The sequence below is a fragment of the Anolis sagrei genome, chromosome Y (genome assembly GCF_037176765.1).
Source record: "Anolis sagrei isolate rAnoSag1 chromosome Y, rAnoSag1.mat, whole genome shotgun sequence".
NCBI lineage: Eukaryota > Metazoa > Chordata > Lepidosauria > Squamata > Dactyloidae > Anolis > Anolis sagrei.
In genome coordinates this window covers 1,286,695-1,306,155 of record NC_090035.1, presented here as the reverse complement: position 1 = coordinate 1,306,155, position 19,461 = coordinate 1,286,695, and positions in this window count along the sequence as shown.

The window sequence follows — 19,461 nt, the reverse complement described above, 5'->3', positions numbered from 1 at the left end:
GGAGGGCCGCATCCGGACTGTAGGCCATAGTTTGGGGCAATGGCCTTGGAGAACCACATCCAGATATATGGCCTTGGAGGGCCACATCTGGACTGTAGGCCATAGCTTGGGGACAATGGCCTTGGAGGGTCGTATCCGGATAAATGGCCTTGGAGGGCCACATCTGGACTGAGAAGGCCCTCTCTCTCGTCCCCACCAACCACACTTGAGACGGTAGTGGGACTAAGAGGAGGGCCTCCCCGGAAGATCTTAGAGCTCGTGCCGGTTCATAGAAGGAGATGCGATTGTGGAGATAGGCGGGGCTCGAACCATTTAGAGCTTTATAGGTCATGACCTGCACCTTGAATTTGGCTCGGCAACTTATCAGCAGCCAATTAAGCTGTTTTAATAGGGGTGTTGTATGCTCCCTATAGTTTGCTCCAGTAAGGAGCCTGACTGTCACCCATTACACCAGTTCAAACTTCTGGGCCATCTTCTAGGACAGCCCCATGTAGAGAGCATTGCAATAGTCCAGTTTGGATGTAACCAAGGTGTGGACCGCCCTGGCCAAGTCAGACTTCACAAGGTGTGGTCGCAGCTGGCGCACAAGTTTGAGTTGTGCAAAGCTGACAGCAGAGCATCAAGTGACAGCGTTGAGTCCAGGAGGACTCCCAAGCTACGGACTTGCGCCTTCAGGGGGAGTGTAACTCCATCGAGCACAGGTTGCCACCCAATACCCCAGTTGGCCCCACGACTGACCAGGAGGACCTCTGTCTTGTTTGGATTAAGCTTAAACCTGTTAGCCCTCATCCAGTCCATCACAGCCATCAGACACTGGTTCAGGGTCTGGAAGGCTTCCTTGGAATTCGGTGGAAATGAGGAGTAGAGTTGGGTGTCATCTGCGTACAGATGGCACCCAACTTCAAAACTCTGGATAACCTCACCCAGCGGTTTCATGTAGATATTGATAAATAAATAAATGGCAGAAATGGGATTGTGGGCATGACATTGCCAGAGGTGTAGCATATGCATAGAAGGGAACCTGCACGACATGCCTTTTCCCTCAGCCAAGATTCCCCTGAGCCTTTTGGAAGGAAAATGGAAACACGGGGGCTGGAGGGGTGTCTCTGCGCAAAAACACGGAGGGCGAGATACGTTTTTTAATGGCGTTAAATGAAGCATTTGGCTCCAAAGGACGCCGGCCCTTGAAGGAGTCCCTCCTTGAATCAAATCCTCCCATTTGGATGCAACATTAAGGAAGAGAGAGAAGGAACGCGCAGGCGAGAGAAACAATATTACCTGTTTTAAAGGGAGTATGAAAATCCAATTAAGTTTTGAATTTTAATTTCCTTGCATGCATGGGTTTGTGGCACGCTGAAAAGAATGGAAATGGAAATGGCATTTCCCTCCGTGTTATCTCCATAATCCAGAGGATAGAATATTCTGTCATAGTTATTTTGGCGGGTGGTGATAAAAAAGGAGAGAGAGAGAGAGAGAGAGAGAAACCAAACAGAGTTTTAAACTAAATTTGTGGTAAATGGGCAAATAATCAAAAACGAACATCTCTATAGTCTGATCTTTCGTTAATATATGCACAAAACGCTGTCCTAAAGAGATTGTTGTGGATTCAAAAAGGAGCATTTCCCCCCATCTGGAATCAAATAGGGAATTTTTTTGGGGGGGGGGGGGGGAGGCCAGAAATAGATAGAACAGACTGAGATTGGCAGCTGGATGGAAGCCCAAATGACCCTCCAAGGAAGACCTCCATGGAAGGAGAACATGTGGATAGTACCAAGGGCAACAACGTATTTTACCTAATGGTCAATGCCGTTTAGTTATTACCCAACATGGGTCCCCATGAAGTTGAACATGACCCCCCCCCCCCCATAAAAGATAGTAACTTATAGTTTTGCTAAGGGCAAGGACACCAGACTGGATAATAAGGGTTAAGCCTTGGTCAATTTGCCAAGACACTAACAACAACAACAACAACAACAACAACAACAACAACAAGGACCCATCCCATGTTAGATAGTGTGTACATTTACTCAAGGTTTTATGCACTAGGTTTCATATATAGCAGAAGGTAGCACATTTATTACTGAGAAACCCCCTCCCTTTACACTTACGTACTCTCTTGAACGTCTATGGGACTCTGGGGGAGGGATAAGTGGGTTTGTTTTCTATAACATGATTTCTATATTTTTTCCTGTGTTTCTGACCTTTTCCTGACCCTTTTGCCCAATTCCCCTTTATTGAAAAATGTATAAAAACACAAGGCAGCCACCCCTGTGTGACCCTGGAAAGGAGGAAATCTCCAGTTGAAAAAGACCCTTATCAAAAGACACTATTTGCATGGACAATAACAAAGGATCATGATCTCTGGGCTCGGAGTTGGTCCCCCAGAAGAAGCGGTCATTTGGCCATTATGATCATATCTCAATAGGATTGAGGGGGCCTTCAGAAAGCCGCACCTCATCCTAATCTGTCACCCATTCAACTTTTCTTTCACTAAAGACTTCAGCCAAAGTTCCCCATTGTTCCCATATCTCTGCACCTGCCGCATACCAGTACTGCCATCTGATGATGAGTTATGAAGGTTTGTTCAATGCTAACGCTTCCCACCAAAATGGAACTGTAGAGGAGAGTCTACTGAACAAGTCAGTACCTGCCACATACCAGTACTACCATCTGATGAGGAGTTTTGAAGGTCCGTTCAATGCTAAGGCTTCCCACTAAAATGGAACTGTAGAGGAGAGTCTACGGAACAAGCCTGTTCCTGCCTCATACCAGTACTGCCGTCTGATGTGGAGTTATGAAGGTCCATTCAATGCTAAGGCTTCCCACCAAAATGGAACTGTAGAGGAGAGTCTACGGAACAAGCCAGTACCTGCCGCATACCAGTATTGCCACCCGTTGAGGAGTTGTGGAGGTGGAGGCATTACTTTTCATTCAACACCCGTATTATTATGCCCAGACCTCTTCCCAGGCAGCACATTTCGGATGCTGGTTTTTCTTCTCCAGCTTTCAGCTGCCTTCATTTTTTGCAGTCTTCTTCATGGTCCAGCTTTCACAGACGTCCTCAGACACTAGAAAGACGAAGCCCTGGGTGATCCCAACTCTTATTTAATAATATCAAATGATATCATTTTAGCATTGCTTCATTAAAGATGGCTCTGGTAAGTCGTTATACAAATTTTTCCTTAAAGTAACTTTTCAAGCTCCACTTGTGCTTAGACTTTCTCCTCCTGATGCTTCAGAAACCCTGGCGAAAAGCATCGGAGGCCAGGAAGATTTCTCGCCCTTTGCAAAGACTTTTGCTAAATTTAGTCTCTGCAAAAAAAATAACATAAAACGTAGACATGGTTTTTCTGACCTTGTGTTGCTTTTCCCCCCCTTCTGAATTCATGAAGAAAATTGCGGCTTGGATTGTTCTTCTGACACCGAGAGGAATGAAAGCCGCGCTGGCAAGACAAAGGCAATCTCATCCAGACCGTTTTGGTTTTGCTTATTAGCCACGTTTCGTCACCGCACTCAAGAACTCTCAGAGAGTCTATGGGCATGTCGTAATTGACCATTGTGCAAAAATCCATTGGTTTCTCTCTTTTTTTTATCCTAGTTTATCAGCACCCACCAGATGCATGTCTCCCACCTCCCAAGTTTGGGCCCACAATAGCTTCTATTTGGCATGGCTTGATCAGTTAATGTTGGTTGCTTTGTGATGGGACTCAATCAGTAGCTTTGCAACAACAATAATAAAAATGTTAGGAAATTAAAAAAAATGAAATTAAAACTGACCTATATATGGAAGGCAGAAATATTTTAGCAAGTGGGTTGCTGTAAGTTTTTCAGGCTGTCTGGACATGTTCCAGAAGCAATGTCTCCTGACGTTTCGCCTGCATCTATGGCAGGCATCGTCAGAGGTTGTGAGGATCCAAGATCCAAGGATGCAAAACCCAAAGGAACAAGAAAGCATGGAGATCCCAAAGCCCAGAACAGGAACCCGGCAAAACTGGAAACATGAGACTACAAATCCACTTGGAAACAAGACCATCATGAAATGCCAACATTGATGAGTCTGAGATAAATCCCTCTCCTCGTATCATAGAATCATAGAATCCTAGAGTTGGAAGAGCCTCATGGGCCATCCAGTCCAACCCGCTGCCAAGAAGCAGTAACATTGCATTCAAAGCATCCCATATAAAGCTTTTCCTATCCCATGAATTGAAAGAAAAGCATTCCGCTTGCCCTTACAGCCAGATAAGGATGTCTTATCTCTCTTTTTCTAGCTATTGGACTGACCTTCACCGATGTTGATAACTTTGTCCTAGTTTACAAAAGTCTTGTTTTCTCTCTTCAGTCATTAATTGGACACAATATTCCAGGTAAAGTGGTCTAACCAAAGCGGAATAGAGCATGGGGAGCAGGACTTCCCTAGATCTAGACACTAGGCTCCTCTTGATGCAGGCCAAAATCCCATTGGATTTTTTTGCCGCCACATCACATTCCTGGCTCATGTTTAACTTGTTGTCCTCGAGGACTCCAAGGTCTTTTTCTGCATTAAATGGAGGGGCGTTCTTGCGGCACCCCTGCTTCCTGCTGAAAATTACCTAGGTCCGGCCCCGATCGCAAACTTAACTGACAATACCATAATGACATATACAGATTAAATTTAGCAGGATTTAAAACATATTATGCACCAGAGCAAAACAGGTTCAAACCAGTTGGTGTTTGTACAAATATAAAAACCATAATCATAATAAGCAACATAATAAATAACACACACACACATAGAGATTGGCCTCTAGTGCGTCACAGGACTGGAATTTGTGAATGTCATGCTGTGATAAAAATGCTGCTTCAGGTCAGCGAGGCAGCTTTCAAGACATGAATCATCCTTAATTTCATTTGCATTGGGTTGCCTGGCCTTTAGAGGTTGCAGGAAATTTCAGAAGCATCAGAAAGGGGGAAAGGTTCCTTTGCTTTTTCCCAGTGGGATTCGGCCTTCAAAAGGAGCGGCATATCTTTCAGTGCAGGCAGGTGTCTCGGCACGCATTCCGTTCAGGAGGCATTTCGGAAAAACAAAGACAAGGCCCAGACATTCGCCTGGTGGGACATTTCGCCTTCCTTCCTAGAGGCGCTGGGAAAAAAATACCAGACACATGGAGCCATGGAGAAGAAGAACTCAACAGGTTCCTGGACCATCTTAACAGCATCCACCCAAATATCCAGGAGCTCCACTGACTGCCAATTGGCTTCCGAGCACAATTCAAAGTGCTGGTGCTGACCTATAAATCCCTAAACGACTTCAGCACAGTTTACCTGTCCGAACGGATTCTCCCCTATGAACCATCAAGGTTGTCAAGATTTCTGGAGGGGCCCTGCTCTCGGTCCCACAACCCTTGCAATCACGTCTGGTAGGGACGAGAGACAGGGCCTTCTCGGTGGTGGCCCCTCAGCTGTCGAACTCCCTCCCGATAGAGATCAGATCTGCCCCCTCCCTCCTGACTTTCAGAAATATGGTAAAAACTTGGCTCTGGAACGTAGCATTCTCAGATTGATGATTGAATCAATAACTGTTGACCACAAGGCGGATGGTGATGAATTTGTGATTTATCTTGATGAATTGGCTTTATGTAATTTTTCATCTGTATTTAATGTGTTTTAATGTATTAATGTACTATGATGTTATTATGCTTTAGTTTATTGTATATTGATTCTCTGTTGCTAACCGGCCTGAGTCCCTCTCCTCGGAGGATGAGAAGACCGGGTTACAAAAGCTCTAAATAAATAAATACACAAACACTCCAACCATCATGGGCATGTTTAGCCTGAAGAAGAGAAGGCTGAGAGGAGATATGATGATAGCCATGTATAAATATGTGAGAGGAAGCCACAGGGAGGAGGAGGGAGCAAGCTTCCTTTCTGCTTCCCTGGAGACTAGGACGCAATGGAGCCATGGCTTCAAACTACAAGAGAGGAGATTCCACCTGAACATGAGGAAGAACTTCCTGACTGTGAGAGCCGTTCAGCAGTGGAACTCTCTGCCCTGGAGTGTGGTGAAGGCTCCTTCTATGGAGGCTTTGAAATAGAGGCTGGGTGGCCATCTTTTGGGGGTTATTTATTGGTCATGTCAGGGCAACCAGTCAATTGTATTACATTTCTAACAGAACAAAACAAACAAACAGACAAAATACAAGCTTGGTATTCTATTAAATGTCCTATGACCAGTCTCTGGCCCCTTGGAGTGCTTCTGGTGTTGCCGCAAGAAGGTCCTCCATGGTGCATGTGGCAGGGCTCAGGTTGCATCACAGCAGGGGGTCAGTGGATTGCTCTTCTCCCCACTCGCATGTCGTGGATTCCACTTTGTGGCCCCATTTCTTGAGGTTGGCTCTGCATCTGGTGGTGCCAGAGCACAGTCTGTTCAGCGCCTTCCAGGTCGCCCAGTCCTCTGTGTGCCCAGGGGGGAGTCTCTCATTTGGTATCAGCCATTGGTTGAGGTTCTGTGTTTGAGCCTGCCACTTTTGGATTCTCGCTTGCTGAGGTGTTCAAGTGAGTGTCTTTGTAGATCTTAGAAAACTATGTCTAGATTTAAGTCGTTGGCGTGCTGACTGATACCCAAACAGGGGATGAGCTGGAGATGTCTCTGCCTTGGTCCTTTCCCTATTGGCTGCCACTTCCCGGCAGATGTCAGGTGGTGCAATATTGGCTAAGCACTGTAGTTTCTCCAGTGGTGTAGGGCGCAGACACCCCATGATAATGCGACATGTCTCATTAAGAGCCACATCCACTGTTTTAGTGTGGTGTGATGTGTTCCACACTGGGCATGCGTACTCAGCAGCAGAGTAGCATAGCGCAAGGGCAGATGCCTTCACTGTGTCTGTCTGGTTGTGATCCCCAGGTTGTGCCTTTCGTATGATATTGTTTCTAGCACCCACTTTTTGCTTGATGTTCAGGCAGTGCTTCTTGTAGGTCAGAGCACGGTCCAGAGTGACTCCCAGGTACTTGGGTGCGCTGCAATGCTCCAGTGGGATTCCTTCCCAGGTCATAATCCTCAGAGCTCGGGATGCTTGTCTGTTCTTGAGATGAAAAGCACATGTCTGTGTTTTAGATGGGTTGGGGATCAGCTGGTTTCCCCTGTAATAGGCAGTAAGAGCACCTAGAGCTTCGGAAAGCTTCTGTTCTACCGTCTCAAAGCTCCCTGCTTGAGCGGTAATGGCACGATCATCAGCATAGATGAAGCTCTCTGTCCCTTCTGGCAGTGGCTGGTCATTTGTGTAGATGTTGAACATGGATGGAGCAAGCACGCTCCCCTGAGGCAGGCCGTTCTTCTGTTTCCGCCCTCTGCTTCTCTGGCCCTAGAACTCAACAAAAAAGCTCCTGTTTTGTAGCAGGTTTCCTATGAGGCGGGTGAGGTGGTCACCCTTTGTAATATTATACATTTTTCTCAATTGCAAATATGATTAGTAGGCAAACTCTAGGGGTGCTTTGAATGCAATTTCCCTGCTATTGGCCGAATGGAGTTGGACCTCACAACCTCTGAGGCTACCTGCCATGTTGTTGTTGTTCATTCGTTCAGCCGTCTCCGACTCTTCGTGACCTCATGGACCAGCCCAGGCCAGGGCTCCCTGTCAGCCGTCACCACCCCCAGCTCCTTCAAGGTCAGTCCAGTCCCTTCAAGGGTGCCATCCATCCATCTTGCCCTTGGTCGGCCCCTCTTCCTTTTACCTTCCGCTTTCCCCAGCATAATTGTCTTCTCTAGGCTTTGCTGTCTCCTCATGATGTGGCCAAAGGACTTCAGCTTTCCCTCTAGTCTCCTTCCCTCCAGTGAGCTTTAGTCGGGCTTTCTTTCCTGGAGGATGGACTGGTTGGATCTTCTCGCAGTCCAAGGCACTCTCAGCACTTTCCTCCAACACCACAGCTCAAAAGCATCTCTCTTCCTTCGCTCAGCCTTCCCTAAGGTCCAGCTCTCACATCCGTAGGTGACTACAGGGAAGACCATGGCTTTGACTAGACTTTGCAGGCAAAACATCAGGAGAGAATGCTTCTTCTGAAAACCTACAACAACCCAGACACAATGCCAACTTTTCAGTGTGTTGCAAAGATCCTTTCTCTGTCTTTGGAAAAAGCAAAAGAAAGAGGATGGAAAAAGAGAATGAAAAGAAAAGCATTGCTTCTTATATTTGCATCAAGCAGCAATTGAGCTGCTAATTGTGTAGTAATTGATACATCGCGACCATGTTCCTGGTGAGTGTCAAGCCATTAAATACCAGGGCCCTGGGCCAGGATTCAAGCGGCAATTTGCGACTGAGTTAACAGGACAACTAGGAAACGGCGACTGCCAATAGATAGGCCAGGCTCAGGATAATGGCCAAGGCAATCAACTGGGGTGTAAACTTGGTGCAGCTCTATTGATTTCATTGCAGCGCTCCAGATTTATACCAGCCGAGGAGGAGCGTCTCGTGTTTTCCGCTCACGCCAGAAGAAAAGCCTCTCCGCTCTCAGACTTGAGACTTGCATGGGAGACGGAGAAGGACAATCCCACCAAGGATTCCCAAGGGGTGCACCAAATTAAGGGTGCGTCTGCACTGTAGAAGGAATGCAGTTTAGCACCACTTTGGTGAGGCATAAGAAGAACTATTTGGCAGAGAGGGCTAAACATCTTCCAAAACTACTGCATCAATGTATTCTGGAAGGCTTTCATAGCTGGAATCACTGGGTTGCTTTGAGTTTTCCGGGCTGTATGGTCATGTTCCAGTAGCATTCTCTCCTGACGTTTCACCCACATCTCTGGCAGGCATCCTCAGAAGTTGTGAGGTCTGTTGGAAACTAGGCAAGTAGGGTTTATATCCCTGTGGAACAATGTCCAGGGTGGGTGTTCTGTCGCACGCTGGGCCTGTAAAGAATTTCCTTTAGAACAGGACGTGCAACCTTTGCCCAACAAGAAGCCAGGGGGCCCAAGGAGAAGTTCTCAGAGGTTTTTCTCCATAAATGATCTTTAGATGGCTTGTGAAGTATAACAAAGTCTTTTATTAATGAACAATCAAACAGAAACTTCTCTTGTCTTCAGAAAGATAAACAAATAATTCCAACCTTTTATGCAACTGATAGCTTCCTAATCTTGCCCACAAAGGACAGGCAACTGTCTTCAATAACATCTTCTTTACTTTAAATGGAAAATCCCTTTTTAACTTCTCCCAGGCTGACTGTAATCTAACCCTTACTGATGTGGGCTCTGCTACCGGGTCGAAGTGCTTCTCAAACGCCGAGTGGACCTACCAGTAAAAGCTTAGATGTTCTCTAGCTGGAGTTCTTTGGTCTTTAGCGCTGTTTCCCTGGAAAGTCTTTGGAGACTCTTAAGACTGTTCTCCCCCGGAACGTCTTGGATGCTCTTAAGACTGTTCTCCCTCTGAAAGTCTTAAGGGTTGGAGCTTTTGTACAGGGGAAGCTTGCACACGTCCTGTATATTAGCATTCCTTGCTGAGAGTAACTAAAACAAGGCTCCCTTCCCTTCCCAATTGCCCTGAGCAAGGGGCGGAAACAAAACTTAACGATGATGGACAGTTGACTTGCCCTATGAATGCAACTGAAGGAAGCCATCTATCTGCAGAGTCTCTGAAACCCACGGCTGCAAGCAAACATTTAATACAAAGCAAATAAGTTTGGAGCTCCTGGTACAGCTGTACCAGAACAGTGGGAGAAAAAACTCTTGTCTGCCTGAGGCAAGGACTGAGGACCCAGCAACAGCTTTAACTAGGGATCACTTCTTGCTTCCTTTTCTCCCTTACCCTAACATTTTAACAAATCCCCCAATAAAAAGTATTGTGTATTGTCGAAGGCTTTCATGGGTTGTTGTAGGTTTTTCCGGGCTATATGGCCATGTTCTGGAGGCAATTTTTCCAGGTTGGACACAGCATACTATTTGAGAACACAGAAGTGCTGGACCACTCTCACAACCACCGTGTCAGACTACACAGAGAAGCCATTGAAACCCACAAGCATGTGGACAATTTCAACAGAAAGGAAGAAACCATGAAAATGAACACAATCTGGCTCCCAGTATTAAAAAACTCAAAAATTACAGCAGAAAAACAACAGAGGGGAAACAAACAGGCACATGAAATCACTCTCAACAAAAGATTCCCCCCAGGAGCTACCAAGCCATTGAACGCAAATCAAGGTGATCAGCTGAAACATTCACACCTAGCTCCAGCAGACAAGAGTCCTTTGTCCCACCCTGGTCATTCCACAGATATATAAAACCATTTTTCCTAGTTCCAACAGACCTCACTACCTCTGAGGATGCTTGCCATAGATGCAGGCGAAACGTCAGGAGAAAAATTGCCTCCAGAACATGGCCATATAGCCTGGAAAAACCTACAACAACCCACAAAAAGTATTGTCTTCATAGTGATACATTGTGCCCCTTTACTGCCTCTAACAGTGTCTCTAATATGAACCTCTCCTTTTCCGAGCCGCAGATCACTGCTAGCTCGCTCGGGATGCTCTTACAGAGTCCCAGGGTGGCGGAAACTGCATTCCTCTGAACCGCGGATACGGAAACCCATTGAGCCCCCGTATCCGCGGGTCAATGGATCGACATCATGCCTGCATTTGTAGATGTACAAAAGGGAAAGTCACTGCCTTTTTATCCTTGCTCTGGTTTGCTTTTGGAGGAGATTCCACGCCAGGGTCTCAGCTGAAAATAAACCCATACGTTTCTGCCTCAACAAAGGATCACTCTTGGTATTATCTCTCCTATCAACCACAACATCTGCAGGAATTTAAAGTAAACTGAGGATGCAGGAAGAAAGTGGGGGAAAAGAGAAAAATCCAGACATCTTAAAAGCTTCTGAAAAAGTGGGATGGCAGAGAAGAGTTCCTGCCAAACTGGGGACTTGTTAGCACTATAAGGGGAATATAAATATTGAAGAGTTTTGACTAAGGTGATAAGGGTCATCCTTACAGCCTAGGTCAGTGTTTCTCAACCTTCCTAATGCCGCGACCCCTTAATACAGTTCCTCATGTTGTGGTGACCCCCAAGCCATAAAATTATTTTTGTTGCTACTTCACAACTGTAAGTTTGCTTGTGTTATGAATTGTAATGTAAATACCTGATATGCAGGATGTATTTTCATTCGCTGGACCAAATTTGGCACAAATACGCTCAAATTTGAGTACTGATGGGGTTGAGGGGGTTTGATTTTGTCCTTTGGGAGTTGCAGTTGTTGGGATTTATAGTTTACCTACAATCAAAGAGCAATCTGAACTCCACCAACAATGGAATTGAATCAAACATGGCACACAGAACTCCCATGACCAACAGAAAATAATTGAAGGGTTATTAGGCATTTACCTCGAGTTTGGGAGTTATAGTTCACCTACATCCAGAGAGCACTGTGGACTCAAACGATGATGGACCAAACTTGGCATGAATGTATTGTCGAAGGCTTTCATGGCCGGAATCACTCAGTTCTTGTGGGTTTTTTCGGGCTATATGGCCATGTTCTAGAGTGGTCCAGCATTTTTGTGTTCTCAAATAATCTGCTGTGTCCAGGTTGGTTCATCAGGTGCTCTGCTCTGGCTGACTTCTCTGGTTGAAGTAGTCTGCAGTGCCTTTCATGTTCCTGGATTCTTGTTTGGGCAACGCTGCGTTTGGTGGTCCCTCTGTAGACTTGTCCACAGCTGCATGGTATACAACAGTAGACTCCTGCAGAGGTGAGCGGATCCCTCTTGTCCTTTGCTGAACGTAGCATTGGTTGGATGTTCTTGGTGGGTCTGGAGATAGTTTGCATGTTGTGTTTCCTCCTCAGTTTCCCTCTGTGGTCAGTGGTTCCCTTGATGTCTGGCAAGAACACTTTTCCCCTGGGTGGATCTTCAGCTTGACTCTCGTGGCTTCTTCTCGGTGGTCTTGCCGCTCTTCTGATGTCTGAGGTGGAGTCTCCCTTGGCCTGGAGAGCCCAGTTGAGGTGGTTCAGTTCATCTTGGAGGAGCATGTGGGCTTTGCAGATTCTTTTTGCACCGTCTGCCAAGGCTTTAATGGTGCTTCTTTTTTGACTTGGGTGATGGTTGGAGTTTTTATGTAGATATCTATCTGTGTGTGTGGGTTTTCTGTCAACGGTGTGACCCAATTGTTGATCTGGTTTGCGGATGACTAGGACACAAAAATGCTGGATCACTCTCACAACCACCATGTCAGACTACACAGAGAAGCCATTGAAATCCACAAGCATGTGGACAATTTCAACAGAAAGGAAGAAACCATGAAAATGAACAAAATCTGGCTCCCAGTATTAAAAAATTCTAAAATTGCAACAGCAAAAACAGCAGGGAGAAAAACAGGCAGGGACATCTAATCAGCCTTCAAGAAGAGTTTGCTCCAGGCACAGTCAGCCCATTGTATGCTAATCAAGGTGGTCAGTTGAAAGATTCACACCTAGCCCAACTTACAAAAGCCCTTTGTCTCACCCTGGTCATTCCACAGATATATAAACCCCCTTTTTTCCCAGCTCCAGCAGACCTCACCTCTGAGGAAGCTTGCCATAGATGCAGGCGAAACGTCAGGAGAAATGCCTCTAGAACATGGCCATATAGCCTGAAAAAAACCCACAAGAACTTGGCATGAATATTCAAAATGCCCAAATGTGAACAGTGGTGGAGTTTGGGGAAAATAGACCTTCACATTTGGGAATTGTAGTTGCTGGGATTTATAGTTCACTCACAATCAAAGAATGTTCTGAACTCCACCAATGATAGAATTGGGGCAAACTTCCCACACAGAACCCCACATGACCAACAGACAATACTGTGTTTTCTGCTGGTCTTTGGTGACCCCTCTGACACCCCCTTGCGACCCCTCCAGGGGTCCCGACCCCCAGGTTGAGAAACACTGGCCTAGGTGATAGACTCTGAACTTGCCATCTAAATCCCAGCTAGGGACGGAAAGGATATTCAAGGATAGTTTTATAATTGGTTAATAAGGGTAAAAGTGTCTTTGGCAATGGTAAGATAGATTTCAATATTGAAAAGTTTTAACTAAGGAGATAAGGGTCATCCTTACAGCCCAGGTGATAGACTCTGAACTTGCCATTTAAATCCCAGCTAGGGATGGAAAGGATATTCAAGGATAGAAATGCTGGACTACACCAACAACCACCATGTCAGTCTACACAGGCATTTTCTCCTGATGTTTTGCCTGCTTCTATGGCAAGCATCCTCAGATGCTTCCACAAGCATTCCACTCAGATGAAATCCACAAGCATGTCGACAATTTCAACAGAAAGGTGGAAACCATGAAAATGAACAAAATCTGGCTACCAGTATTAAAAAACTCTAAAATTACAACAGCACAACAACAGAGAGGAAACAACCAGGCACATCTTAACACCTCTCAACAAAATATTCCCCCAGGCTCAGTCAGGCCTTTCAATGCTAATGAAGGTGGTCAGTTAAAATGTTCACCCCTAGCTCCAGCAGACAAGAGTCCTTTGTCCCACCCTGGTCATTCCACAGATATATAAACCTATTTTCCTACTTCCAACAGACCTCACCACTACCTCTGAGGATGCTTGCCATAGATGCAGGCAAAACGTCAGGAGAAAATGCCTCTAGAACAAGGCCCTATAGCCCAAAAAACCACAAGAACCTAGTTTTATAATTGTTTAATAAGTGTAAAAGTGTCTTTGGCAATGGTAAGATAGATTTCCATATCTACCCCAACTCAGACTTTTTCAATGTCAGTGTCTCTCCAACCAATCCTTGCCATACTGACAGTGCTATTAAAAATTCCAGCTAGCGCATGAAGAAGAAAGGGAGCAAAGGGAGATGCACAAAACCTACAATGGGCAATCTCCGGATATTATTAACTGCATTTCCCATAATCTCTGACACTTGACCATCCTGTGGTTGCTAGTTTGTGCTGTCCAAAACATCCAACACAAAAAACCCCAACAACAACACAGCATTATTTACGACTAAGAAGCAGAGCACAAACTAAGTCTACTTTCCTGCCAGGAAATGAGCCAAGTTCTCAGTGACAAAGAACCAGCAGAGCAGTCGACTTATTTGAAGTCCTGGGACTTTTGATTAGCAAGGACTCTGACAGCAGCTGTCATGCCAGCCTCTCCAGGCAGCCCTCTTCCCTCGCATCAGCCCTGAAATCCTCACCGTCGCTGAAGAGAAGGTGGTTTCCCCCCTCCAACAATAATATATCATTGCAAACAATTCCTTGTATTGGAAAAGGTTTTTTTTTCTGGTGGTTTGGTTTGAAAAGGGTAATTAAGAGCTGTTGGGTTAATAAAAGACCCACTGCGGATGGGTTGGAAGCAGGACACCTGGCTTGGAAGCAGTACAAACAGTAAAACTCAATACAAACAGACCTCACCTCTGAGGATGCTTGCCATAGATGCAGGTGAAACGTCAGGAGAAATGCCTCTAGAACAGTGGTTCTCAACCTTCCTAATGCCATGACCCCTTAATACAGTCCCTCATGTTGTGGTGACCCCCAACCATATTGTTTTGTTGCTACTTCATAACAGTCATTTCACTACTGTTATAAATCATAATGTAAATATCAGATATGCAAGATGTATTTTCATTCACTGGACCAAACTGGGCACAAATATCCAATGCAACCACATGTAAATGCTAGTGGGTTTAGGGGAGGATAGATTTTGTAATTTGGGAGTTGTAGTTGCTGGAATTTATAGTTCACCTATAATCAAAGAGCATTCTGAACTCCACCAGTGATGGATTTGAACCTAATTTGCCACACAGAACTCCCATGACCAACGGAAAACACTGGAAGGGTTTGGTGGGTATTGACCTTGAGTTTGGGAGTTGTAGTTCACCTATATCCAGAGAGCACTGTGGACTCACGCAATGGTGGATCTGGACCAAATACTCAATATGCGCAAATGTGAACACTGGTAGAGTTTGTGGAAAATAGACTTTGACTTTTGGGAGTTGTGGTTGCTGGGATTTATAATTCATTACAATCAAAGAACATTCTGAACTCCACCAACGATAGAATTGGCTCAAACTTCCCACATGGAATCCCCATGCCCATCAGAAAATACTGTGTTTTCTGATGGTCTTTGGTGACCCCTCTCACACCCCTTCGCGACCCCCTCAGGGGTCCCGACCCCGAGGTTGAGAAACACTGCTCCAGAACATGGCCATACAGCCATAAAGACTCTAAAGACCATCACTTCAGAAAAATCCCTGAGAACCTCTCTTTGAGGCGCCCTGGCTTCCCGCTGGGCTTAAAGTATATGTCCTATAGAAAAGTACAGCTGTTACAGGCCCAGCGCGTGACAGAATGGCATATTATCCACAAAAGATGGGTGAGGCAGCCTTCTGTGGGCTTTCGACAAAGCCTGTTGGATCGTTTTGAACGGCTTATTCATCTCCGTGTGAGAGAGAAACCACCTCATTTCCCGGTGTTGATTTTAGAAATTGTTTCATTGCAAAGGTTAGCAAAAGACCTGCCGCTCGAACACGACTCAGATGTAATTTATTGAAATGACAGGACATGGTAAATTTTGAGCATCCGGAGCTAATTTATTCTCCGTCCTCCTCCTCCTTTTCCTATTTTACATAACATCATCGCCAATAGAAGAGAGAATATATTGTTATTTTAATCATTATGTGCCGAACATATAATTTTTGGCGGAGGGAATGTGCTTTTAATGGAGGGCAGATCACAGGAGAGCAATTACGGGAGAGAGCACGGATGGGGCGGCGCGATTTGAAATAACACTTTCAGGTCAACTTCTTTTACTTATCTAATTTATCAACAGTTTGGGGCTAGTGGTTTCCGTAATTGTATTAGCATAATACCTGGGCGTGTAATTGCTTTTTGATTCCCTCCGTTCGGATCCGAACGTTGGACTCTTAACTTGGTGCAAAGTTCATATTTGTGTCTGCTGTGAAGATGGCGAAATATATATATCACGGTTTGAGGGAATGGTTGCGCGGTTTCTGTATTTCTCGAAGGCCAGGGAAGGAGGATTTGTTGGAAGGGTGAAGCGCTTGACTAGGAGGGCCCTCATTACATGGGATTCTTCTTAATGCTGACAGTCATTTTAATCCTGCTGCTAGAACACATGCCATGCTGCGAATATCGGCTGGAGTTTGGTTCCAGGACCCACGGAGGCTCAAGTCTCATTATATAGAATCCTAGAATCCAAGGGTTGGAAGAGACCTCCTGGGCCATCATCCAGTCCAACCCCATTCTGCCAAGAAGCAGGAATATTGCATTCAAATCACCCCTGACAGATGGCCATCCAGCCTCTGTTTAAAAGCTTCCAAAGAAGGAAGGAGCCTCCACCACACTCCCTCCGGGGCAGAGAGTTCCACTGCTGAACGGCTCTCACAGTCATGTTCATAGAATCCTAAAATCCTAGAATCCAAGAGTTGGAAGAGACCTCTTGGGCCATCATCCAGCCCAACCCCATTCTGCCAAGAAGCAGGAATATTGCATTCAAATCACCCCTGACAGATGGCCATCCAGCCTCTGTGTAAAAGCTTCCAAAGAAGGAGCCTCCACCACACTCCCTCTGGGGCAGAGAGTTCCACTGCTGAACGGCTCTCACAGTCAGGAAGTTCTTCCTCATGTTCAGGTGGAATCTCCTCCATTGAAGTTTGAAGCCATTGCTCCATTGAGTCCTAGTCTCCATGGAAGCAGAAAACAAGCTTGCTCCCTCCTCCCTGTGGCTTCCTCTCACCTGCTGATACATGGCTATCATGTCTCCTCTCAGCCTTCTCTTTTTCAGGCTAAACATGCGCAGCTCCTTAAGCCACTCCTCATAGGGCTTGTTCTCCAGACCCTTGATCATTTCAGTCGCCCTCCTCTGGATACATTCCATCTTAGAGTCAATATCTCTCTTGAATTGTGGTGCCCAGAATTGGACACAATATTCCAGGTGTGGTCTAACCAAAGCAGAATAGAGCATGGGGAGCATTCCTTCCCTGGACCTAGACACTATGCTCCTCTTGTTCTCCAGATCCTTGATAATTTTAGTCACTCTCCTCTGGACACATTCCAGCTTAGAGTCAATATCTCTCTTGAATTGTGGTGCCCAGAATTGGACACAATATTCCAGGTAAAGTGGTCTAACCAAGGCGGAATAGAGCATGAGGAGCATGACTTCCCTGGATCTAGACACTATGCTCCTATTGATGCTGGCCAACATCCCATTAGCTTTTTTTGCTGCCACATCACATTCCTGGCTCATGTTTAACTTCCTCCCCAGGAGGACTCCAAGATCTTTTTCACACGTACTGCTCTCGAGCCAGGCATTGTCCCCCATTCTGTCTCTTTGCATTTCATTTTTTCTGTCATTTTTTCTGAGTATCTTGCATTTGTCACTGTTGAACTTCATTTTGTTAGTTTTGGCCCATCATCTCTCTAATCTGTCAAGATCCCTTTGAGTCCTGCTCCTGTCCTCTGGAGTCTTGGCTCTCCCTCCCAATTTGGTGTCGTCTGCAAACTTGATGATCCTGCCTTCTGGCCCTTCATCTAAGTCATGAATGAAGATCCAGAGCAGGACCGGGCCCAGGACGGAACCCTGCTTGTGGCCCTCTGCTCGTCACTTCTTTCCAGGATGAAGAGGAAGCATTGTTGAGCACCCTCTGGGTTCGTCCATTTAACCAATTAAAGATCCACCTCACCATAGTTTTGCCTAGTTTCATAAGATCCATACTTACAATCTGCATTACGAAAACTCTGTCCCTGTCACACAAAAATAATGTGCAGATTTGATCAATGTGGATTTAATAGGATGTGTGGAATGAATGGAAGAATGGAAGGATGTATGGATGGAGCTAATCTTCACTTCTTCACTTTATTTCTTAATTAGTCGCTCTCCACCAAGGTGCTCCGAGTGACTTACAATTTAAAATAGCATTTACACAATATAAAAACATTCAAGAAATACAAAAAACACTCACCAGTTCCCTCAAAATGTGATTTATGTTATGTTAATCATTTTGGAAACACCAGTAAAAGACCCAGGCTTGCCATGACTAACCACCTGCTTGCTGGACTGTAACTGAAAGTAGCTAATGAGAAATGAAAAGTAAACTCTGATAAGAATTGAGACAGTGATAACAGAAATGTTTACAGTGTTAAGAAGTAAGTCAACAAAAGAGGCTCTCCCCGGAGAATCAAAGTTTTGGGACCCAGCCTGTGCTTGAACCTGTGAATGTGTTTCAGTCTCCTGATATTTCTGTATCTGATGTGGGGAATGAGGAGAGAAATCATTCCCCTGTTGCTTCTGATGTGGGGGATGCTAGGACTGACTCTGAGGTGCAAGATGGAGACACTTTGGTCAATGAGTTTCATGCAGACACTGACAGAGAGGCTTCGGTGCAAAGGGCAGATTCTCATGAGAATGCTTCTGTCAGGCCTTGGGAGAAAGGTTTACTCCTTTCGTCTGTGAGCCCTTCACATTCTAGTTTGGAAAACAGTCTGACACCCGGTAAAGTTAATGAGGAGTCAGATAAGCAGAGTTGGTGACTGGAGATTAGCCAGAATCGAGAAGAGGCCCAATGTTTACATAGACCCGAAATAATTCATCAGTTAAAGTCAAAGACTGGGGGGGAAACGAAACCAGTTCTTGGGATTGAAGGTTTGCTGGTAGAAAATTTTGTCAGATCAGGCATCATTTGGAAACCTAGCACAAGCCTCATGGAATTCCTGTTCAAGTGATCTCATCGTGGTTTTTTCTAGCCTTTCAACTTGACTAGCAGCGGGGACTCAGAGCGGCTAACGATGGCAATGATTCGATGCCGCAATAATTACAATTAAAAAAGCAAAATAAAATCATACAATACAATAGATTAAAACATTAGTTGTTCTGTCGCGCGCTGGGCCTGCGAAGAATTTCCTTTAGAACAGGACGTGTAACCTTTGCCCAGTGGGAAGCCAAGGGGCCTAAAGAGAAGCTCTCAGAGGGTTTTCACCACAAATAGTCTTTAGATGGCTTGTGAAGTATAACAAAGTATTTTATTAATGAACAATCAAACAGAAACTTTTCTTGTCTTCAGTAAAGTTAAGCAAATGATTCCAAGCTTTTAGGCAACTGGTGAATTCCTAATCTTGCCCATGAAGGACAGGCAACTGTCTTCAATAACTTCTTCTTTACTTTAAAGGAAAATCTCCTTTTTAACTTCTCCCAGGCTGACTGTAATCTAACCCTTACTGATGTGGGCTCCGCTACCGGGTCGAACTGCTTCTCGAACACAGAGTGGACCTACCAGTAAAGGCTTAGATGTTCTCCAGTTGGAGTTCTTTGGTCTTTAGGGCTGTTTTCCTGGAAATTCTTTGGAGACTTTTAAGACTGTTTTCCCCCGGAAAGACCTCAAAGCTTTGGGGAGGCTTCCCTGGAGTTCTCTGGTTTGCTCTTAAGACTGTTTTCCCCTGGAAAGTCTTAAGGGTTGAAGCTTTTGTACAGGGGAAGCTTGCACATGTCCTGTACA